The sequence below is a fragment of the Panthera leo genome, chromosome B3 (genome assembly GCF_018350215.1).
Source record: "Panthera leo isolate Ple1 chromosome B3, P.leo_Ple1_pat1.1, whole genome shotgun sequence".
In the NCBI taxonomy this organism is placed as follows: domain Eukaryota; kingdom Metazoa; phylum Chordata; class Mammalia; order Carnivora; family Felidae; genus Panthera; species Panthera leo.
Genome location: NC_056684.1, coordinates 146544899 through 146567391, shown reverse-complemented (window position 1 = coordinate 146567391; position 22493 = coordinate 146544899).

Below are 22493 nucleotides of genomic sequence, written 5' to 3'. Positions count from 1 at the left end.
TACAGAAGGATGCTAAGTGAACTGTGGAGTAACATCAGCCCTTCTGCCTGTTTGGACACACGTGTTACAGATGCAGACCTATTCAGTTAACACCATACATGTGCTGGAAACGTGAGTTTACCTTCAGGATAAAGTAAGAATGGGTCCTGTGGAGGATCTAGCACCCACAGGCCACACCCACTAATTGATGGGAGTCTACACACCAGCATACAGCGATGTGGGCTTCAAGTATAGTGCTGGGTCTGAGCTGACAAGCAGAATGTGGCTGAACCTAGAGCCTAGAAAGGTGAAGGGGAGGAAGAAATTCTCCACCAAATGTTCTTGTGGACCAAGAACTAAGGTCACAGGACCTGGATTAACAGGGGAAAGAAACCAAAGTTCATTGTGTGTGCACAGAGGTCCCCTTAGATACACATTAACTAGATCAGAGAAGTGAGGGTCCCCTAAACTTACAATAATGAGCTAAGCAAAGTGAGTGCCCCCTAGAGTAATATTAACTAGATAAGTGAACTGTAGTGTGCCTCCTAGATTTACTAACTAGATAAAGTGAGTGCCCCCTCAGATATACACAAATCAGATAAGCTAAGCAGGTGCCCATTAGATTTATATTGACTAAATAAGTAAAGTGTAGCGTGCCCCCTAGATTTACATTAACTAGATAAGCTAAGTGAGTGTCCCCTAAATTTACATTAACTGTATAAGCAAGGTGAGTGCCCTTAGATTTATATTACTTAGGTAAGTGAAGTGTAGCTTGCCCCCTACATATACATTAACTCCATAAACTGAGTGCCCTCTAGATATACATTAACTAAATAAGCAAAGTGGAGTACCCCCTAGATACCCATTAACTAGACTGGCAAAGTGACGGCCCTCTAGATGTATGTTAACAAGAGAAGCAAAATGAGTGCCCCCTAGATGAATAACTAGATAAGTGAAGTTAGTGACCTCTCGATTTACATAACTAGATAAGCAAAGTTTAACCTGCCCCCTAGATTTATATTAACTACAAAAGTGAAGTGAGTGCCACCTACATATACATTAACTCCATAAGGGAAGGGAGTGCCCCCTATATATACATGAAGGAGGTAAGTGAGGTGAGTGCCCCTAGAATTATATTAACTAGGTAAGGAAGAGAGTGCCCATAGATGTACATATACTGGATAAGCAAAGTGAGGTTTCCCTAGATTTACATTAACTATCTAGGCGAAGTGTAGCTTGCCCCCTAGATTTACATTCACTACATAACAAAGTGAATGTGTCCCCTAGATTGACATTAACTAGATATGGGAAGGGGAGCTTGCCCCCGAGATTTGCATTTACTAGATAAGCAAAGCGAGTGCCCCCTAAACATACATTAACTGGATAATTAAAGTGAGTTCCCCCTATGCTGACATTAACTAGATAAGCAAATTGAATGCGCACTAGATATACATTAATTAGATAAGCAAAGTGTGCTTACCTAATGTGTCCCATAGATTTTCATTAACAAGATAAGGAAATGAGTGCCCCCTAGATTTACATTAACTAGATAAGTGAAACGAGTGCCCCATAAACTCACATTAACTAGGTGAGTTAAATGAGTGCCCACTACATAAAAATTTACTGGATAAGTGAATGATCCCTAGATTTACATTAACTACATAAGGGAACTGAGTGCCCCCTAGATTTACATTAACTAGATAATCACAGTGAGTTCCCCTACATTTATTTCGACTAAATCAGTGCAGTGCCCCCTAGATTTATATTAACTAGTTGCACTAGATCAATATTAACTAAATAAGTGAACTTTAGTGTTCCCACTAGACTTACGTTAACTACATAAGGGAACTGAGTGTCCCCTAGATTTACATTAAATCGATAAGCAAAGCGAGTGCCCCCTAGGTCTATATTAACTAGATAAGGGTGATGAGTGCTCCCTAGATATTCGTTAACGAGATAAGAGAAGTTAGTAACTCCTAGATACACATTAACCACACAAGCAAAGCATTGCCTGCTGTTTTCAGCAAAGCCAGAAAGCAGTGTTCTGCTTTGCAATGTGTTCCCTGTAATGTCCTACACCAGGACATACCTATTTGATTTCCCACATGTCTGACTTACTTCACTTATCCTGATGCCCTCAGGATCCACCCATGTTGTAGCAAAGGGCAAATTTTCATTCTTTCTTATGGACGAATCATAGAATTCCACTGTACATACAGGCCACACTTCTTTTTACCCATTCTTCTGTCTGCGGACACATAGGGTGTTTTGGTTCTTGTAAATAATGCTACAATGCACAAGGATGGGGGGAATGAAGATATCATTTAAAGTTAGAGTTTTCACTTTCTTTGGAAAGTTGGACTTCCACAAAGACTCCAGTCCATGTGTGATCAACTAAGACTGTTTCCCAGAACCTCGGAGACCACAGACAACAAAGGTGGAGCAGGTTCAGGGGTCACTGTAGAGTCCAAAGCCACAGTCAGGTATGTTCACCTATGCATGTGTAGGGAAGACTATTCAGGGGTTCTTTGACATATGGAGCTGGATCCCACAGGGCCCCAAAATGCACATTTGTTTGTAGATGGATGCCAAGTTTTGGAGGGGTGTGAGAGACAACACAGGGACATCTTAGGCTGCTATGAGGCTGACATTACCCCTCTACTACCCTTCCAATTCTTTTGTGAGATTCAAAAGACAAAAGCATCAAGTGTGACTATAAATCAATGCTCATGGGTACACAATACATACAGATGTGGCCTGTGACATCAGTAGAGTGGGGAGTGGTGTGGAGCCGATAAAGTGTACTTGTCCATGGGATTGAATTTAAGTAGTTATCAGTTGACAATAGACTGTTACGGCTTTAGAGTGTTTTGTATAAGGGCATGGTAAACCCAAAGGATCTATCTAAAGAATGTGCACAAAGGAACAAAGAAGCAAATGAAAATGTGTCACTGCAAAATATCAACTAAGCACAAAGGAAGCCATTCATATGGGAAATGGAGTACAAAAGCTGTGAGATGTGGAAAGAAAACACAGACCTTATGTTATGTTCCAATCACAATAAGGAAAAGTGTTCACCCTTCTTTTTTTGTTTTGTTTTGTTTTCTTTTGTTTTGTTTTGTTTTGTTTTGTTTTGTTTTACATCCCAAATTGCTCATGATCTATCCCCTGGCCATAATGTCTTTAATTTTCTTCAAAAACGCCACGATCTCTACTTAGCACCAGTGTCCTAACACCTGTTGTTATGGCTGTTGTTTCTATGAGTGTACAGAATCACATGAAATTATTCCCACCAACACAGACACATGCACACTTGTATGAAATCTTCTCTGTGCATAAACATCTTTAGGGTTAATATCACATATTGTATGATTTGCAGTCATGTCCATGCATAGTTAAATTATTACTAGCCAAATGTGTACAGGAATGTCTTCTAGGAATACCTTTTTTTTTTTGGCCCCAGATTTATTGAGATACAATCGACATACAACACTATGTAAGTTTAAGGTGTACAATGTGATGCCTTGATACATGTATATAATGTGAAATGTTTACCAAGTTGAAGTTAGTCAATACATTCTTCAGCTAAATATGGTAAGAACATAAAGCAACTTTCAATATACAATATGTATATTAATTATTGTCATCTTACTATACATTAGACCCATGGAAGCTTTTTGTCTATCTTCTAACTGGAAGTTTGGACACACTGAGCAATGCCCCCCCCCCATTTTCCCTGCCCCTCAGTCCCTGGAACCTACCATTGCACACTCTGTTTCTGGGAAATTGATGTTTCTAGACTCCACATGTAAGTGTGATTATACAGAATGTGTCTTTCTCTGTGTGACTAATTTAACTTAGCATAATGTCTTCAAGCTTCATCCATGTAGTCACAAATGGCACGATTAACTTTTATATGGATGAAATCTATCTATCTACCTATCTATCTATCTATCTATCTATCTATCTATCTATCTATCTCTGTATCCATCCATCTATCTATCTAATCTCACATCTTCTTTATCTATTAATCCCTTGATGAGCAGTTAGGTCTCTTTAGTGTCTCAGCTATGGAGAATAAGACTGCAATGAACATGGGGTGCACAAATCTCTGATGTAGTGCCTTCATCCCCTGTATATATCACCCAGAAATGGGATCACTGGGTACAACCATACTTTTGTTTCTAATTTTTTGAGAATTCTCCATACTGCTTTCAGTAGTAACCTCACCAGTTTACATTCCTAGGGACAGTGTACCAGGTTTGCTTATTTCCACATGCTCACAAGCATTTGTTATCTCTTGTCTGATGGTAAGAGCCATGATAACAGGTGTGAAGTGTTATGGGATTGTGGCTATGATTTGCATGTCTCTGGTGATGAGTGATGTTGAGCACCTTTTAATGCACTTGCTGGACGTTTGTACATGGACTTTGGAAACATGCCCTTTCAAGTCCTCTACTCCCCCATTTTTTTAAAATTGGGTTGCTTGTTATAATATTCAGCAAAATAAGCTTTTTTTAAATTTTGGATATGAACCTCATATCACACGTTTTACAATTTTTTTCCATCCCTGTAAAATGTCTTTTCCTTTGGTGAATGTGTCTTTTCCTAAGCAGAAGATTTTTAGTTTGATGTGTTCTCACTCACTGATTTCTGTCTTCATTGACTGTGCATTTGGAGTCATATCCGAAACATCATTTCCAAGACCAAGGTCAAGGAGATTTTTGCCCATGTAGTTTTTAGATGTGTTATGGTATCCCTATCTGGTTTTTGTGTAAAAGGAAGGCGGGCATTTTAAAACTAGTGGGGACATTCACTCTTCCTCTCAAGTTGGGCACCAGCAGACAGCCCCTTTGTGTCTCCAGCTGAGGAGGGAACCCCACATGCATAGGAGGAGACTGCCAGAAGCCGGGAAAGAATCACAATAAAGGATTAGAGGGAAAAAATCCTGGAGCTCACACGTGGTCACCAGTACTTTCTGTTCTCACCAGCTGGCATAAGAAAATACTAAAATGCAACCTTACACTTCACCAGTCATGACACAGAATACTGGGAAATGTTTCCTCAGTAAACTCAGAGGAAGCTTCAAAGCAACAACCAAAAGGATCAAATGGCTTGCAAACTAATAGCCAACCAGAATAAGACATGTAAAATTACAAAGCAATGTTTTTCAACACGTACAAAGGCAAAATTGATGTCTACCTCCACATGCCAAGGAAGTAGGAAGCAGTGGTCTCCATAATGAGGAAAAGTAGTCATCCATAGAAAGTGAACCAGCAGTACCACAGAACACGGAAGTGGTAGAGAAGTTCAGGGTGTTAAAATCGTATATTCTGTATTCAAGTAGCTAAGGGAAAGATGGAATGTGTTGAATAGAGCCATGTCTCTGGGTCCAAGTCCCTACTATGTCCATGTGAGCATGCTTGGACAGGGCCTGCCTGCCTCTGCCACATGTGCCCCAGCTAAACTGATGTGCAGGGTCACCCAATGTCACAACCTGTGACTGTTACCTAACCCCACAGGTGGCCCCCAGGTGTAAGGTGCTGACTGCTCAGCACAGCCCTCTGTTCTGCCAGATGGTCTAGATCTGGCTTTGCTGACGATCCTCCATTTATCCATTCTCCCTGGCAGATGTCCCTGAGCAGAGGCATGAGGCTGGCAGAGGGCCAGGTCACCCTAAGTGTGTCCCTCTTGCTGTGTGCATTCTGAGCAGTGCTGGCTCCTGTCAAAGGTTCTCAAGATCATCCCTCATGGTGCTACATCTCCTCTGAGGTGGTATTTCCCAAGAAGGAGCTGAACCACACCAAGGGCATTCAGATGCCTCGCTGGCTGTCCGATAGCCTGCGTTTGGGGGGCAAGAGACAAAACTTCATTTTTACTTTCAATTTCTATTAAAAATATTCCTATTTGGGGAGAGAGGGGAAGATGGAGGCTTAGGAGAACACCTTATCACGCTGATCGCTTAGATTCCACCCACATCTGCCTAAATAACCCAGAAAACTTCCAGAAGACTAGCAAAATGGACTCTCCAGAGCCAAGCACACACAAGAAGCCTATGGAAGAGGGTAGGAAGGGCAGAGAGGTGGTGCATGCTATACGGACAGTTGGGAGGGAGCCAGAGTGGTGGAGGGGGAGACCGCCCAGGAAGGCACAAACCCCAAAGTCTGGCTTGCAAAAGCGGAGGGGATGGACTCTGTAAGTTCTGACAGCCAGCAGGGCTTAACATCTGGGTGCTAAAAGTCAACATCTCTGCTCTCAGAGAGAGGGGAGAGTAAGAGGACACCTGGAGGCAGAGTTGATGAGTCCCGGAAGACAGAGCTCAGCTCGGCAGAAACAAAGGCAGTGGCCAGCGCCATCTCCCTCTCCCATCCCCCAGCCGAAATCCCAAAGGGAACCAGTTCCTGTCACCAAACTTGCTTGCCTCACGCAAACACCCAACACTGTGCTTCTGTGGATCCATCCCTCCGACGGGTCTGCCTCCCTCCCGGTGCTTCAGGGCCCCTACCACAGGGAACCACTGATGGCAAAGCGAGCTAAGCCTACCCCTCCCACCACTGTGCACCTTGCGGATCCACCCTGGCTAATGTGCCAGATCCTATCGAAGCAGCACCCCAAGCCTGGAAGTGTGCAAGCAGCACAGACAGGGGCCACACCACTCCACAGTGAATCTTGCCCCTGGGAGAGGGTAAGATAAGGTACACACCAGTGTGACTGTGGCCCCAGCGGTGGGCTGGCGAAAGACATTGGGTCTGACTGCAGCCCCGCCCACCAACACAAGTGACACCAGACAGCACAGGGGAAGTGCCCTGCAGTTTGGAGCCACCACAGGGACTACCAAAAATGATGAAATGGAAGAACTCGCCTCAAAAGAAACTCCAGGAAGTAGCGACACCTAACGAATTGATCAAAAACGATTTAAGCACTATAACACAACAAGAATTTAGAATAATAGTCATAAAAGTAATCACTGGGCTTGAAAAAAGCACAGAAGAAAGCAGAGAATCTATTACTACAGAGATCAAGGGACTAAGAAATAGTCATGAGGAGCTAAAAAATACTATAAATGAGGTGCAAAATAAAATGGAGGTGGCCGTAGCATGGAGTGAAGAGGCAGGGGAGAGAATAGGTGAATTAAAGGATAAAATTATGGAAAAAGAGGAAGCTGAGAAAAAGAGAGAGAAAAAAATCCAGGAGTATGAGGGGAGAATTAGAGAACTAAGTGATGCAATCAAATGGAACAATATCTGTATCATAGGAATTCCAGAAGAGGAAGAGAGAGAGAAAGGGACTGAAGGTGTACTTGAACAAATCATAGCTGAGAACTTCCCTGATCTGGGGAAGGAAAAAGGCATTGAAATCCAAGAGGCACAGAGAACTCCCTTCAGATGTAACTTGAATCGATCTTCTGCACGATATAACATAATGAGACTGGCAAAATACAAGGATAAAGAGAAAATTCTGAAAGCAGCTAGAGCTAAACATGCTCTAACTTACAAAGTGAGATCCATAAGAGTAGTGGCAGACCTATCTACTGAAACTTGGCAGGCCAGAGAGGAATGGCAGGAAATCTTCAATGTGAGGACCAGAAATGCAGCCAAGAATCCTTTATCCAGCAAGTCCGTCATTCAAAATAGGAAAGATACAGGTCTTCCCAAACAAACAAAAATGGAAGGAATTCATCACCACTAAACCAGCCCTACAAGAGATCCTAAGGGGGATTCTGTAAGTGAAATGTTGCAAGGACCACAAAGTACCAGAGACATCACTACAAGCATGAAACCTACAGATATCCCAATGACTCTAAACCCATAACTTTCGATAAGACTGATGTAAATGGACTAAATGCTCCAACCAAAAGACACAGGGTATCAGAATGGATAAAAAAACAAAACCCATCTATTTTCTGTCTACAAGAGAATCATTTTAGACCTGAGGACACCTTCAGATTGAAATTGAGGGAATGGATAGCTATCATGCTATTGGAAGTCAAAAGAAAGCTGGAGTAGCCATACGTATATCAGACAAACTAGACTTAAATTAAAGGCTGTAACAAGAGTTGAACAAGGGCATTATATAATAATTACAGGGTCTATCCATCAGGAAGAGCTAACAATTATAAATGTCTATGCACCGAATATGGGAGCACCCAAATATATAAAATAATTACAAACATAAGCAACCTTATTGATAAGAATGTGATCACTGCAGGGGACTTTAACACCCACATACAACAATGGATAGATCATCTAGACACAGGATCAATACAGAAACAAGGGCCCTGAATGATACATTGGATCAGATGGACTTAACAGATATATTTAGAACTCTGCATCCCAAAGCAACAGAATATACTTTCTTCTCGAGTGCACATGGAACATTCTCCAAGATAGATTACATACTGGGTCATAAAACAGCCCTTCATAAGTACAAAAGAACTCAGATCATACCATTCACAGTTTCAGACCAAAGTGCTATGAAACCTGAAATCAACCACAGGAAAAAGTCTGGAACACTTCCAAAAGCATGCAGGTTAAAGAACACCATACTAAAGAATGAACGGGTCACCCAGGCAATTAGAGAAGAAATTAAAAAATATATGGAAACAAATGAAAATGAAAATACAACACTCCAGGGGGGCCCAAGGTAGCTCAGTCGGTTGAGATTCCAACTTTGGCTCAGGTCACAATTTCCCAGCTTGTGTCTCCGAGCCCCACGTCCGGGTCTGTGCTGACAGCTCAGAGTCTGGAGCCTGCTTTAGATTGTGTGCCTCCCTCTCTCTCTGCCCCTAACCCACTCGCATTCTGCCTCTGTCTCTATCAAAAATTAAAAAAAAAAAAAACATTAAAAAAAGAAAATACAACAATCCAAATGCTTTGAGATGCAGCAAAGGCAGTCCTGAGAGGAAAATACATTGTAATCCAAGCCTATCTCAAGAAACAAGAAAAATCCCAAATACAAAATCTAACAGCACACATAAAGGAAATAGAAGCAGAACAGCAAAGACACCCTAAACCCAGCAAAAGAAGAGACATAATAAAGATCAGAGCGGAAATAAACAATATAGAATCTAAAAAACTGAAGAGCAGATCAATGAAACCAAGAATTGGTTTTTTGAAAAAATAAACAAAATTGATAAACCTCTAGCCAGCCTTCTCAAAAAGAAAAGGGAGATGACACCAATAGATAAAATCATGAATGAAAATGGAATTATTACAACCAAACCCTTAGAAATACAAGCAAATATCAGGGAATACTATGAAAAATTATATGCCAACAAACTGGACAACTTGGAAGAAATGGACAAATTCCTAAGCACCATGCACTTCCAAAACTCAAACAGGAAGAAATAGAAAAATTTGAACAGACCCATAACCAGTGAAGAAATTGAATCAGTCATTAAAGATCTCCCAACAAACAAGAGTCCAGGACCAGATGGCTTCCCTGGGGAATTCTACCAGACATTTAAAGCAGAGATAATACCTCTAGTTCTCAAGCTGTTCCAAAAAAATAGAAAGGGAAGGAAAACTTCCAGACTCATTCTATGAAGCCAGCATTACTTCGATTCCTAAACCAGACAGAGACCCAGCAACAAACACAACTACAGCCCAATATCCCTGATGAATATGGATGCAAATATTCTCAATAAGATACTAGCAAATCAAATTCAAAAAAACCTCTGGGTCTCAGCATAGGTGGTCATAAGATGAAAGTATATAGCATTCCAGGCCTTCCTAAAGAAGGAAGAAAAGATCTCAGATACACAACCTAACCTTACACCTTAAGGAGCTGGAAGAAGAACAGCAAATAGAACCCAAAACCAGCAGAAGACAGGAAATAATAAAGATTACAAAAGAAATTAATGCTATTGAAACCAAAAAAAAAAAAAACCAAAAAACAAAAAAAAACAGTAGACCAAATCAATGGAACCAGAAGCAGGTTCTTTGAAAAATGAACAAAATTGATAAACCACTAGCCAGTTTGATCAAAAAGAAAAAGGAAAGGATGCAAATAAGTAAAATCAAGAATGACAGAGGAAAGATCACAACCAACACAACAGAAATAAAAACAATAATAAGAGAATATTATGAGCAATTATATGCCAATAAAATGGGCAATCTGGAAGAAATGGACAAATTCCTAGAAACATATACACTACCAAACTGAAACAGGAAGAAATATAAAAATTTGAACAGACCGATAACCAGTAAGGAAATAGTATTAGTAATCAAAAATCTCAAAAACAAGAGTCCAGGGCCAGATGGCTTTCCAGCGGATTCTACCAAACATATCCCTACTAAGAAAGTAGGGATAGAAGAAGCATAACTCGATATCATAAAAGCCATATATGAATGACCCAACACTAATATCATCCTCAATGGGGAAAAACTGAGAGCTTCAATGTGCTTAGTGTTACTACAATAGTGAAGAACTAAGGTTTCTCTGCACAGCATTCTAGGGCCTAAATTCCTTTTTCTGGTGCTAAGGACAGTTCTCCCCTCCTGGTACAAAAAGGGTGTATTTCACATAGGAGATTTATATTCTGTTTAACGGGAACAAAGGATGTTCGGTGCGTCTCTGCACTGGCTGTTTCTCAAGCATGTTTCATTCCAGCGGCATATTTGGGGTGGCATATTCTGCTCCCCTCCACCATGTAATGCTGGAGTAGAGACACTGGAATAAATGCCCTGTGAGTCTTGACAGGAACCTCCCTGCAGGGCCGGGCCTAGACTGCAGGGAGCTTTCAGTACTACCTAGCACCAGGTGAGTAGGTGCACAAGGGGTGAGGAAGGCTTTCCTGTCGGAAGCCAGTGTTTCCTTTTCCAGAAAGCAATCTAAAATATGAGCAGGATGAGGGATGCTAAAGGGTGTTTAAATATCCTGTTCCATCAGAGCATTTAATGAACTCAGGCAGTGAGAAGACACTTGACGCTGCTACTCCAGGGCTTTTAGGTATCTTCATCTAAGAGATGGAAGCCAGGACGCATTTATTACCCCATTTTGTGCAGCAGTTCGGAGACACGCTTCTCCAGGAATAAGACGTTCAGATATCAGAGCCAACAACAGGTTCAGGTGGTCTCTGCCTCATTCAATACTGGTCCACAATGGGGAGAATTTCCTGTAAGGTCTTATCACACAGTGGCAGGAGCTCAGTCTGCACACAGTTCAGGAACCTGGCCAAGGACCCATGTCCTCAAACAAGGATTAGACTGGTGCTCTCTGAGTCCCAATGTACACGGTCTCTGAGACCGTCTCCAGATGGTTCTGGTCCTGTGTATGAAATACTCTGTCTCATGACTATGCAAATAGTCCTAAGAGCACTAGGTTAAGTATGGGTGTGTCTGTGCCCTGAGAGCATCACCGTACAATGCCATCCTCTACCGGAGACCCTGAGACACATCCCCTCACAATGGACTGGAGCTGGAGAATCCTCTACCTGGTGGCAGTGGCGACAGCTAAGGGTCAGCCAAGTCCCTGGACACAGGAGAGGACCAGGACCAGTCAACATTGATTTCATCCACTCTTGTCCCCTCTCTACAGGTGTGCACTCCCAGGTTTTGCTGGTGCAGTCTGGGACTGAAGTGAGGAAGCCTGGGGCATCAGTGAAGATCTTCTGCAAAGCATCTTGACACAGCTTCACTGATTACTATATTCACTGGGTGCGACAGGCTCCTGCACAAGGGCTTGAGTGGATGGGAAGCATTGACCCTGAAGATGGTGCTACAAGCTATGCACAGAAGTTCCAGGGCAGACTCACTCTGATGGCAGACACATCCACAAACACAGCCTACATGGAGCTAAGCACTCTGAGGTCTGCAGACACGGCCATGTATTACTGTGCAAGGACACAGTGAGGGGTTGTCAGTGTGAGCCCAGACACAAACCGCCCTGTAGAAGATCAGGACCTCCAGGGGGTGCACACTATGCACCATTCTGTTTGTGTTCCCAGGAGCAGGTGCAGGTAGGGGTTGTTGGAAGGTTTTGTGCCATGGCCTGGGGCTTCCTCTCCATACAGCAGTTTCCCCCAGGAAGCCTCTCTGGATACATTATTCTGTGCTTACCTACTCGGGTCTGGTTTACAAAGTTTGTTTTACCAGGAACACTATACTTACATGAACAAGAGATAGAGTCTCTTACAATTGCTTACCCTTGTACTAAATATCAATGGTTTACACGTATCCTGATGCACATCCACTGAACATTTACAGGAGTCCCAGGTGCGCTCACTTTGCATCTAGGACCACAGGATCCCATAGCTCCTGGTTATCCTCACCCTGCTCTTGTCCCAAACACCATGACACTTCATTCATGTCACTTTGCTTCTCAGAACTTTATATGTGTTACAGTTTTCTTCAAATACTTGAAAGTACAAGAGAAAAAGCATCTACGTGTATTAGTCAGGATAATCCTGAGGAACAGAACACATAGCACATTGGCTTACATGACTAAATAGGCTGAGAAGTCCCATGATATACTATCACATGCTGGATACCCAGTAAAGTCAAAGGTGTAATTCTCATCTGATTCCAAACTAGACTCAAGTCTGAGAATGTGGGGACCTGATGGTTTAACTTTCACTCCAAGGGCAAGAGGAAGCCAATGTTACAGCTCAAGCAGGCACACAAGAAGTAAAAATGAGAGAATCTGCTTCACTTTTATTTTTATTCTATTCATAACCGTAATGGATTGGGTGATGCCCACTTCCCAAAACACCAAAAAGCAAGAACACGGTGCACACAGCACTCACCACAAACCCTTCCTGAAGCACCAGTCTCCGTACAGCATACGAACTCTTCTTAATGTAGCCATGACTCTCAGAAGCAGAAAACATAACAGGTTTTCTAAAACACAGAGGAACACAGAGACCTAGACAATATGAGAATATGGAGGAATTCATCCCCAAAGAGAGAACAAGAAAGGATCATATCCAGGGATCTAATCAAAACAGATATAAGGAATAGGCCTAAAACAGAACTGAAAACAACAATAGTAAGGATAATGGATGGGCTTGAGAACAGCATAGAAGACATCAAGATATGCATATATGCATACCACAGAGATAAAAGACATAAAAACTGGTCAACGGTGAAATTTAAAAATTCTATGAAAGAGACATGATGCTTACGGCACATAATGGGTGGAAGCAGCAGAGGGATGACTAAGTGATATAGAAGATAAAATTATGGAAAATAAGGAATCAGAAAAGAGAGGGTAAACTAACTTCTTGGGTTATGGATGTAGACTTAGAGAACTCAGCCACTCTGTACAGTGTAGTAAAATTCCTTTCATAGGAGTCCCAAAAGAAGAGAGGGAAAAAGGGACAGAAGGTTTATCTGTGCAAATTGTAGCTGAAAGTTGCCCTAACCCAAGGAAGGAAATGAACATCCAAATCCAGAAGGCACAGAGAACTCCTATCAAAATCAACAAAAGTAGGCCATTACCAAGAGAAATCATAGAAAATTGACATAATAGAGAGATAAAGGAAAAATCCTAAAAGCAGCAAGAGAAAAGAAGTCCCTAACAAGGCAAGGCAAATAAGGTTAGTTCCCTTCACAGAAACTTACCAAGAGAGAAGGGAGTGTCATCATACATTCAATGGACTGAATGGGAAAAAAATGGGCAGGGAAGAATACTTTATCCAGGAAGTTTCTCATTGAGAAGAAGGAGAGATAAAGAGCATCCCAGACAAACAAAATCTAAAGGAGTCTCTGACCCCTAACCCAACCCTGCAAGAAATACTAAAGGGGACTCTTTGAGTGGGAAAGAAAGACCAAAAGCAACAAACATTAGAAAGGAATAGAATAAATCTCCAGAAAAAAAATTACTTTACAGAAACATTGTGAGAACACAATTACACTAATATCATATCTTTCAGTAATCACTGTGAATGTAAATGAACTAAAAAGTCCAGTCAAAAGACACAGAGTATCAGAATGGATAAAAAAAACAAGATCCATGTATATTCTGCCTATAAAAGACTCCTTTGAGACCTAGAGATACCTGTTGATTGAAAGTGAGGGGTTGCAGAACAATTTATCATGCTACTGGACAAAAAAAGAAAGCTGTAGTACCATATTCATATCAGGCAACCTGGATTTAAAATACAAAGACTGCAAAAAGAGATGAAGAAGGGCATTATATCATAAAGTGGTCTATCCAACAAGAAGCACTAACAAGTGTAAATATTTATGACCACAAATTGGGGCACTGAAATATGTAAAGCAATTAATGACATAAAAAAACTCATTGATAATAATACACTAGTAGTAGGGTACTTTCACTTGTAAGTAGGGGACACCCCACTTACAACAATGAACAGATAGTGTAAGAAGAAAATCAAGAAGGAAACAATGGCTTTGAATGACACAGGTGCAGATGGACTTAACAGATATATTCAAAACTTTCCATCTTAAAGCAGCAGAATACATTCTTGTCGAGTGCACATGGAACATTCTCCAGAATAGATCACACACTGGGTCATAAATCAGCCCCTACAAGTACAAAAAGATTGAGACCATGGCATGCACATTTTCAGATCAGAACACTATGAAACTTGGAGTCAACCACAAGGAAAAATTTGGAAACACCACTAATAGTTGGAGTAAAAGACCATTGCACTGAAGAATAAAGCGGTTGACCAGGAAATTAAAGAAGAAATAAAAATACATGGAAGCAAATGAAAATGTTAGCGTTGACGGTCCAAATCCTGTGGGATGCAGCAAAAGCAGGTTTAAGATGGAAGTAGATAGCAGTACAGGCCTAACACGATAAAAATAAAATTTTAAACACACAACCACTTTACACCTAAAGAAGCTAGAAAAGGAACAGCAAATGAAGCCTAAAGTCAGACGAGGAGGGTAAACAATCATAGAGTACCTATAAATGGCATAGAAAGAAACAAAAACAGTAGAACAGATCAACAAAACTTTTAGGTTGCTTTCTGAAAGAATGAATAAAATTGAACTTCCTGGACCAGATTATTCAAACAGAAAAGAAAAAGGACCCAACAGACAAAATCATGAATTTCATGGGACAGATCACAACCAACACCAGAAATACAATCAGTTATAAGAGAATATTATGAAAAACTATATACCAACCAATTAGGCCATCTGGAAGAAATGAATAAATTCCCAGAAACATGTAAACTACCAAAATTTCAACAGGAAGAATTACAGACCAATTGCCCAGGTGAACATGGATGCAAAAATTATCAACAACATACTTACAAATTGAATCCAACAGTACATTAAAAGAATCATTTACCAGGATGAAGTCGGATTTATTCCTGGGGTGCAAGGATGGATTAATATTAACAATCAGTCAAAGTTATACACCATATCAATAATAGGATAAGACCCAAATGATCCTTTCAATAAATGCAGAGAAGCATTTGATAAACTACACTATCTTTTCTTGATAAAAACCATCGAGCAAGTAAAGATAGATGGAAAATTCTTCAACGACATAAAGGCCATATACAAAACACGCACTGTTAACATCATCCTCAATGGGGAAACACTGAGTGCTCTCCACATATGGTCAGGAACATGACAGGGATATCCACTGTCACTAATTTTGTTCAACGTAGTACTAGAACGCTTAGCCTCTGCAATCAAACAATGAAAAGAAATAAAAGGCATAGACATTTGAAAGGAGTAAGTCAAACTTTCACTCTTTGCAGATTACATGATACTCTATGTGGAAAATCCAAAAGATTCCACCAAAAGACTTCTAGGGTGGAGACAAAACTCAGAAAAGTTGTAGGATACAAAGACAACATCAAGTTATTGGCACTATATACATACACCAAAAATGAAGCAGAAAAGAGAGACATTAAGGAATCAGACCCATTGACAATTGCACCAAAAATCATAACATACCTAGGAATAAACCTAACCAAATATGTTAGAGATCTGTATGCTAAAAACTATAGAAAGCATATGAAGCAAATTACACAAGACACAAAGGAAGAGCATTCCATGGTCATGGATTGGGAAACAAATATTGGTAAAATATCAATACTACCCAAAGCAATCTACACATTCAATGTGATCCTTACCAAAATAACACCAACATTCTTCACAGAAAAAGAACAAAGAATTTTAAAATTTGTATAAAACCAGAAAAGACCGAATAGGCAGAGCAATGTTGAAAAAGAAATCCAAACCTGGAGGCATCACAATTCTAGACTTCAAGCTGTATTACGAAGCTGTAATCATCAAGAAAGTATGGTACTGGCACAAAAATAGACACATACATGAATGGGACAGAATAGAGAACCAGATTTGCTGAACAGTCTGTTCAGCAACTGGTGCTGGGAAAACTGGAGAGTAACATGCAGAAGAATGAATCTGGCACACTTTCCTACAGCAAACACAAAAATATATTCAAAATGGATGAAAAACCTAAATGTAAGACCAAAAAGCATCAACATCTATAAGAGAAAACAGGCAGAAACCTCTTTGACCTCGACCTCGGCAACTTCTTAATACACACGCCTCTAGAGGCAAGGAAAACAAAAGCAAAAAATGAACTATTGGGACCTCATCAAGATAAAAAGTTTCTGCACAGTGGAGGAAACACTCAACAACACTAAGTGGCAACTGACAGAGGAGTGAAGATATTTGAAAATGACATACATGGTAAGAGTTAGTATCCAAAATCTATAAGAATTTAACAAACACAGAAGAACAAATAAATATCCAGTGAATGGTCAAAAGACATGAGCAGACACTTTTCCAAAGAAAACATCTGGATGGCTAAGAGACACATGAAAAGATGCTCAACATCACTCATCATTGGGGAAAATCAATTCAAAATCATGATAAGATACCACCTCACACCTGTCAGAATGGCTAAAATGAACAATTCAGGAAACAACAGATATGGGCAAGGATGTAGAGACAGAGGAACCTTCCTATACTCTTGGTGGGAATGCAAAGTTGTGTGACCACACTGGAGAAGAGTTTAAAAAGTTAAAATAGAATTACCTTATGTCCCACCAATTTCTCTACAAGGTAGTTACACAAAGGACACAAAAATTCTGATTCAAATAGCTAAACGGGTGATGGAGATTATGTAGGTCACTTGTGATGCGCACTGGGTGTTAATGTATGTGATGAATCACTAAATTTTATTCCCAAAACTAAAACTACACTACATGTTAACTAACAAAGATGTAAATAAATAAAATCTTCAGACATTAAAAAACAGGGGAAAAAAAGAAGGGGACAAATTTTGTTAAAAAAGGTCATAACCAATGGGATCTAGGGCAGTGAGTCTAAAAACGTGCATTTACCCATTTTATCCCTAACTGGTAGTGGACATTAATTAACAAACATACTCAGGATTCCCAATGTTGGTGCCACGTGAGTGGGAAATCAAACCCCAGGTTCCCTTCCCTGCTTCTCTGTGACCCCGTCTCATGGGCAGTCTGTCTAGACAGCTGGCATCTATGTATTGCCTATGTGTAGACGTCCTTGCTCCTGGAGCAGGCCCGTTCACCCAGGTCTGTTGGGTACTTAAGAAGCACAGATGAGTGTCACCTGGCATTCCTCGTACTTCCCATTCCGCACTAGGGAACAAGCTCAGCCTTGAGGATGCATGGTTACCATGTGCTGTTCCACTGGTCTACACCACCTGACACCACCCATGTATTCCAGTACTTGCTTCTGAAGGGAATTTCCAAACAGATGACAATTTCACTAGTGATTTACACCAAAAAATAATTGGATCCAAGTGAGGGCACAATATTGGATTTTAGCTGCATGTTAAGGGGAACTTTGCTTTCATTCTTAGAAGACAGAGAAGAGGTTTATACCAGAGACAAGGTCACAAGGATGGATCCTCCCACAACCAGCAGTGGACCATCGCCTTACTGAGAGAGGGTACATTTCACATACAATAGAAGCTGTGAATGTATAACATTTGGAGTGAGTGACCTCAGAGGGTGGGGGGGCCACAGGGTGGCCAGAACATCCCTTTACCCTCAGGTGAGGGACCTCCCGAGTCATGTCACTTGTCCACAATACAGTCAGCTTAGGGTGGCTATGGTTCTGGTCTTACATCCCAGAGCCCAGTTGGTAGGGCTGCCCCCGACCTCCACTGGCTAGTGTCCAACAACGTCGAATCAAGGCTGCAGAAAACAGGATGCATGTCATCCCCAGAAGTCCTCTCTCAATGGCAATGACACCTTTATGTGTCTTTCCTTGTTGTTATCTGTCTTTCTTCATGTTTCTTTCCTTACCGTTTCTTTTCACCTCAGAGCATTTTGGGGACATCCATGCATATCCACCTGGGTTCAGTTAGACACTCAGATCCAGAGGGAGACTTGAACTTCATGCAAGAAAGTGTCTGTGCCTGGTGATGAGGGGTTTCATCCCACAATTCTCAAGGTATTCCCTCCCACAGATATGCTGTCTTCAGGACCCACTCACCTTCAGTTCCGAGACAGACATTTGGTGACTGCCCATCTGTGTCCTGAACTCCATCCCCAGACTCATACACATGGCAGTAATATCAGTGTGTCAAAATTAATCTCATGTGACAAGTCCCTTTGGCCACATAAGTTATTCTACACAGGTTCAAGAATGACATAGATGACCACAGTCCACACTGATGTCAGGGAAAGTTCACCTCCCTCCCACATGACACTCACATTACCACACCCCCAAATCCTCCAACATGTCAAATCATTACATATTAAGTCAAGTCCAAAACGTTCCTAAATTTCACTACCTCTAAAACCCCAAATCTAACCATGTAGCTTGGGTAGGGTGAGACTGTGGTACCTTCCATCCTGGGGTGAAACCCTCTCCATCAGCCGACCTGCATTTCTAGAAAACCATTTTTTTTTCTGAATGCTTCTGCATGGTAACCATAACATAACAGGTACTGACATTCCTATCCCAGAAGAAATACAGTGTAATTTAGAAGTGCATCACCAACAAGAAACAATTTGATTATCAATCTGGGGAAACCCGTTACGTTCAAAGACAGAATGCTCTGAATCTCAGACACCAACTTGTCTCTGGGATTGACACTTCCTTTTTTCTTGAAGGTGGTACATGTCTGAAGCTGAGCACATTTATCCCAGTTTCATGAAAGTAGAATATGAGCCCAAAAATCTTTCTTTTGTTCTATTATCAAATGAAAAGTTCTTCTGACTCTTGCCAGCTGATAAGGATAACTATTCAAGATTGTTCCTCACCAATGATTAAAGGAAATATAACTGTATATTTATAGGCAAGAAGCAGAGTGAAGGGTTCAAAGATGGAAAATATGTAGGAGGAGACATCCTGTGAACAGAAGGGTCTGCAGTGCTCATGATGGAAGGGTCTCACCCTTGCTTGTTGCATAAATGGGGAGGGGAATAAAGGAGTCACTGTAACTCTGCAGGGGTCTGTGAAACAATAGGAGCACAGGGACCACCGGGGGCAATCACAACCACCAGGGGGAACTCAGAGACCAGGGAGCTCATGATCCAGGACAAGAGATTGGTTGAGGACTGGTCTCCTCTCAAGGGCTTTCAGATCCAGGCTCTGCACACTTATTCTGATATGAAAACAGCAAAGAGTTTGTAAAGCTGTGGAAACACACAAGTGTCCTCCCTGTTTAAATAAACCATGATAATGGGAATACACAAATTTTCCCAGGGTCAGACACTGGGATAAATACATCTTTGATCATTCTCACATTAACAAGAGTTTAGAAGAATAATGATCTCCATTTCATAGATGAAGAAATATTTTTAATTAACATCATCCTTCCTGATCTCAGGTGTTTTGCCTTCAACATATTTTAATAAAATTCAACCATTTTAACGTTATTGAGGCTTTCTTTTTTTAATGTTTATTTGTTTTTATGGGAGAGAGAGACAGACTACGAGCGGGCAAGGGGAAGAGAGAGAGAGGAGACACAGTATCTGAATATGAAGCAGTCTCCAGGCTCTGAGCTGTCAGCACAGAGCCCGACACAAGGCTCAGACTCATAAACTGTGAGACCATGACCTGAGTCAAAATCGGACACTTAACCAACTGAGCCACCCAGAGGCCCATTATTGAGGGTTTCCATTGATGTCCACATAGAGTTCATGTGTAAATGACCCCTTGTGTTTTTAGAAAACCCCTAGCATCTCCATTAGCTCTGTGAGTCTGTGTTGAGGTTTCTCACTCTCTCCAATATCTGTGACAGAATAGAACTGGCTTCCACCCATCACTCTCCTGGGACTTCTAGAAAGTCAGGAACCTGCAAACCTCACTGGGATGTCCAGCCTTGTCCTGCATGTGGTTCAGGAGGCAGATGGGTCCTCCGATGGAGAGCACAGGTCCAGATACTGGGACTACTCTCACCTCATACGTGATCTTGGACATTCACACACTCTGTCTCTGCTGCAGTGTATCTATTAACCTGTACAATGGTGGTATACTGATTCTTACCTCAAGTGTTTGGGTTCATATGTGAAAATAACGATTATCATGGGTACTTATAATCACTGCAGCAAAATCACAAATTAATAAATCACAATGTCCTGAAAGATATTGTGACACCAAACACTGCCCTATCCCTTACACCTGCCAAAGGTCACTGGCTTCTTGAGGATTCTATTGCAAAATTTACTATATTGTCAAAGGACATCTGTATGCTGATTAAACCCTCCCATCCCTGAAACTGTAGCTGGGAGAAGAGCCCCAGCCCCTAAGTGTTCACATTCAGTGATCAGAACAGAACACAGACATCTCACCATGGAGTTTGGGTTCACTTTGGTTTTCCGTGGTTCTATTTTAAACAGTAATTCATGATGAACAAGAAACACTGACTATGTTAGTGGATATGAGTGAGAGAAACAGTGGATGTGTGACATTTTCCTGACTTGTGTCTGTAGATGTCTTGTGTGACGTACAGCTGGTGGAGTCTGGGGGAGACCTGATGATGCCTGGCAGGGGAGGGGGTCCCTGAGACTCTCCTGTGCAGTCTCTAGATTCACCTTCAGTAGCTAATTGATGAGGTGGGTCTGCTAGACTCCAGGGAAGGGGCTGAATGGGGGTCTACATATCTGTATGGTATAAGATAAGGACCAAATGTCATTATTTTACTCACTGGAATTCAAAACCATTTGTGAAAGAGGCCATTTTTTCCCTAATTTTAATTCTGTGAAATCTCATGGAGGATTTGCTGACTGCATCCAGACACATTTCATTCTGGTCTCTGTAACCTGCTCCACTGGTCTGTGTGTCTGACTGTATGCCAGCAGCACAGTGTGATAGACAATGTACCTATGCAATATACTTAGAAAGAAGGACGTGTGCTGTCTCCAGGTTTGTTCTTCTTTCTCAGGATTGTTTTCTCACTTCCGTGTGCTTTGTGGTACCATATAAATAAGAATTTCCCAGATACATTCATTGGCATTTTTATTAACTCAACTAACATTAGAAATTATTAGAACAGATAAAAGGAATAAGGAGTGTAATAATACAAAAAATTAACAAATCGAAATTGATATCTGGAAAGCTAAATGCAATTGAAAAAGCATCTCTACTAGGAAATAAGTAAAACTCAAACAGATACAATCAGAATTAAGGAGGGGACATAACGGATACCAAAGAAGTGAAGAACAGTAACAGAAAATCCCTAGATAATTATAGACCCATTATTAGATAACTAAGGGACAACTAGGCAGTTTCTAGAGTTATACAATCCACAAGACTGTACATGAAGAAATAGAAAATTAACAGAATTAAAGCAAGTAAGATTGAATCTATAATCTAATCATATCCCACCCCTAAAGAAAAAAATTCAGCTTGGTAACAGAGGACTTTATCTATGAACTGTATCAAAATATAAAGGCTATTTATTGCCAATACCTCTCAGACTCTTACCAAAAACTGAAAAGAAAGGAATATGCCCCAACTCATCTACAAGACCAACCTTACTATGATGTGAAATCAAAAGACACCTTAAGAGAAACTAAAGGCCAATATCTCAGATGGACATACATGCAAAACTCCTAGCATAGTGAATGCAACAGCACAATGAAAGGGTCATATGTGACAATGCAGTCACATCTATTGATCACCTATATCATCATCTATTGATATATATAAAACTAGACAAAATTCAACAAATTGTCATTATTAAAAAATCTCAGCAACTGAGGAAAGAAAGAAATTACCTCCACAAAATTGTGGCCGTAGGTGAAAAGCCCACACCTGACAGCATATTTAACAGTGAAAAACTGACGCTTTTCCTGTCATATTAGGAGCCGGGCAAGGATTCTCATTCCCTACATAGGTATTCCGCATGGTAACATGAAGACCAGTAAAATATGGCACCCAATGTATGTCATCTTGTCACATGGCTTATTTGGAGGAAAGTGACTAGAGTACAGCTAGTCTAAGCAATCTGTGACCCTTCTTTGTCCCCCTGAGAGCAGGACATAAATCTCTCCTGGGAAACTTCCTTTCCCTCTACCAGAATGGGAGAACCATCCTTACACCAGAAATGGGAACTTTAGC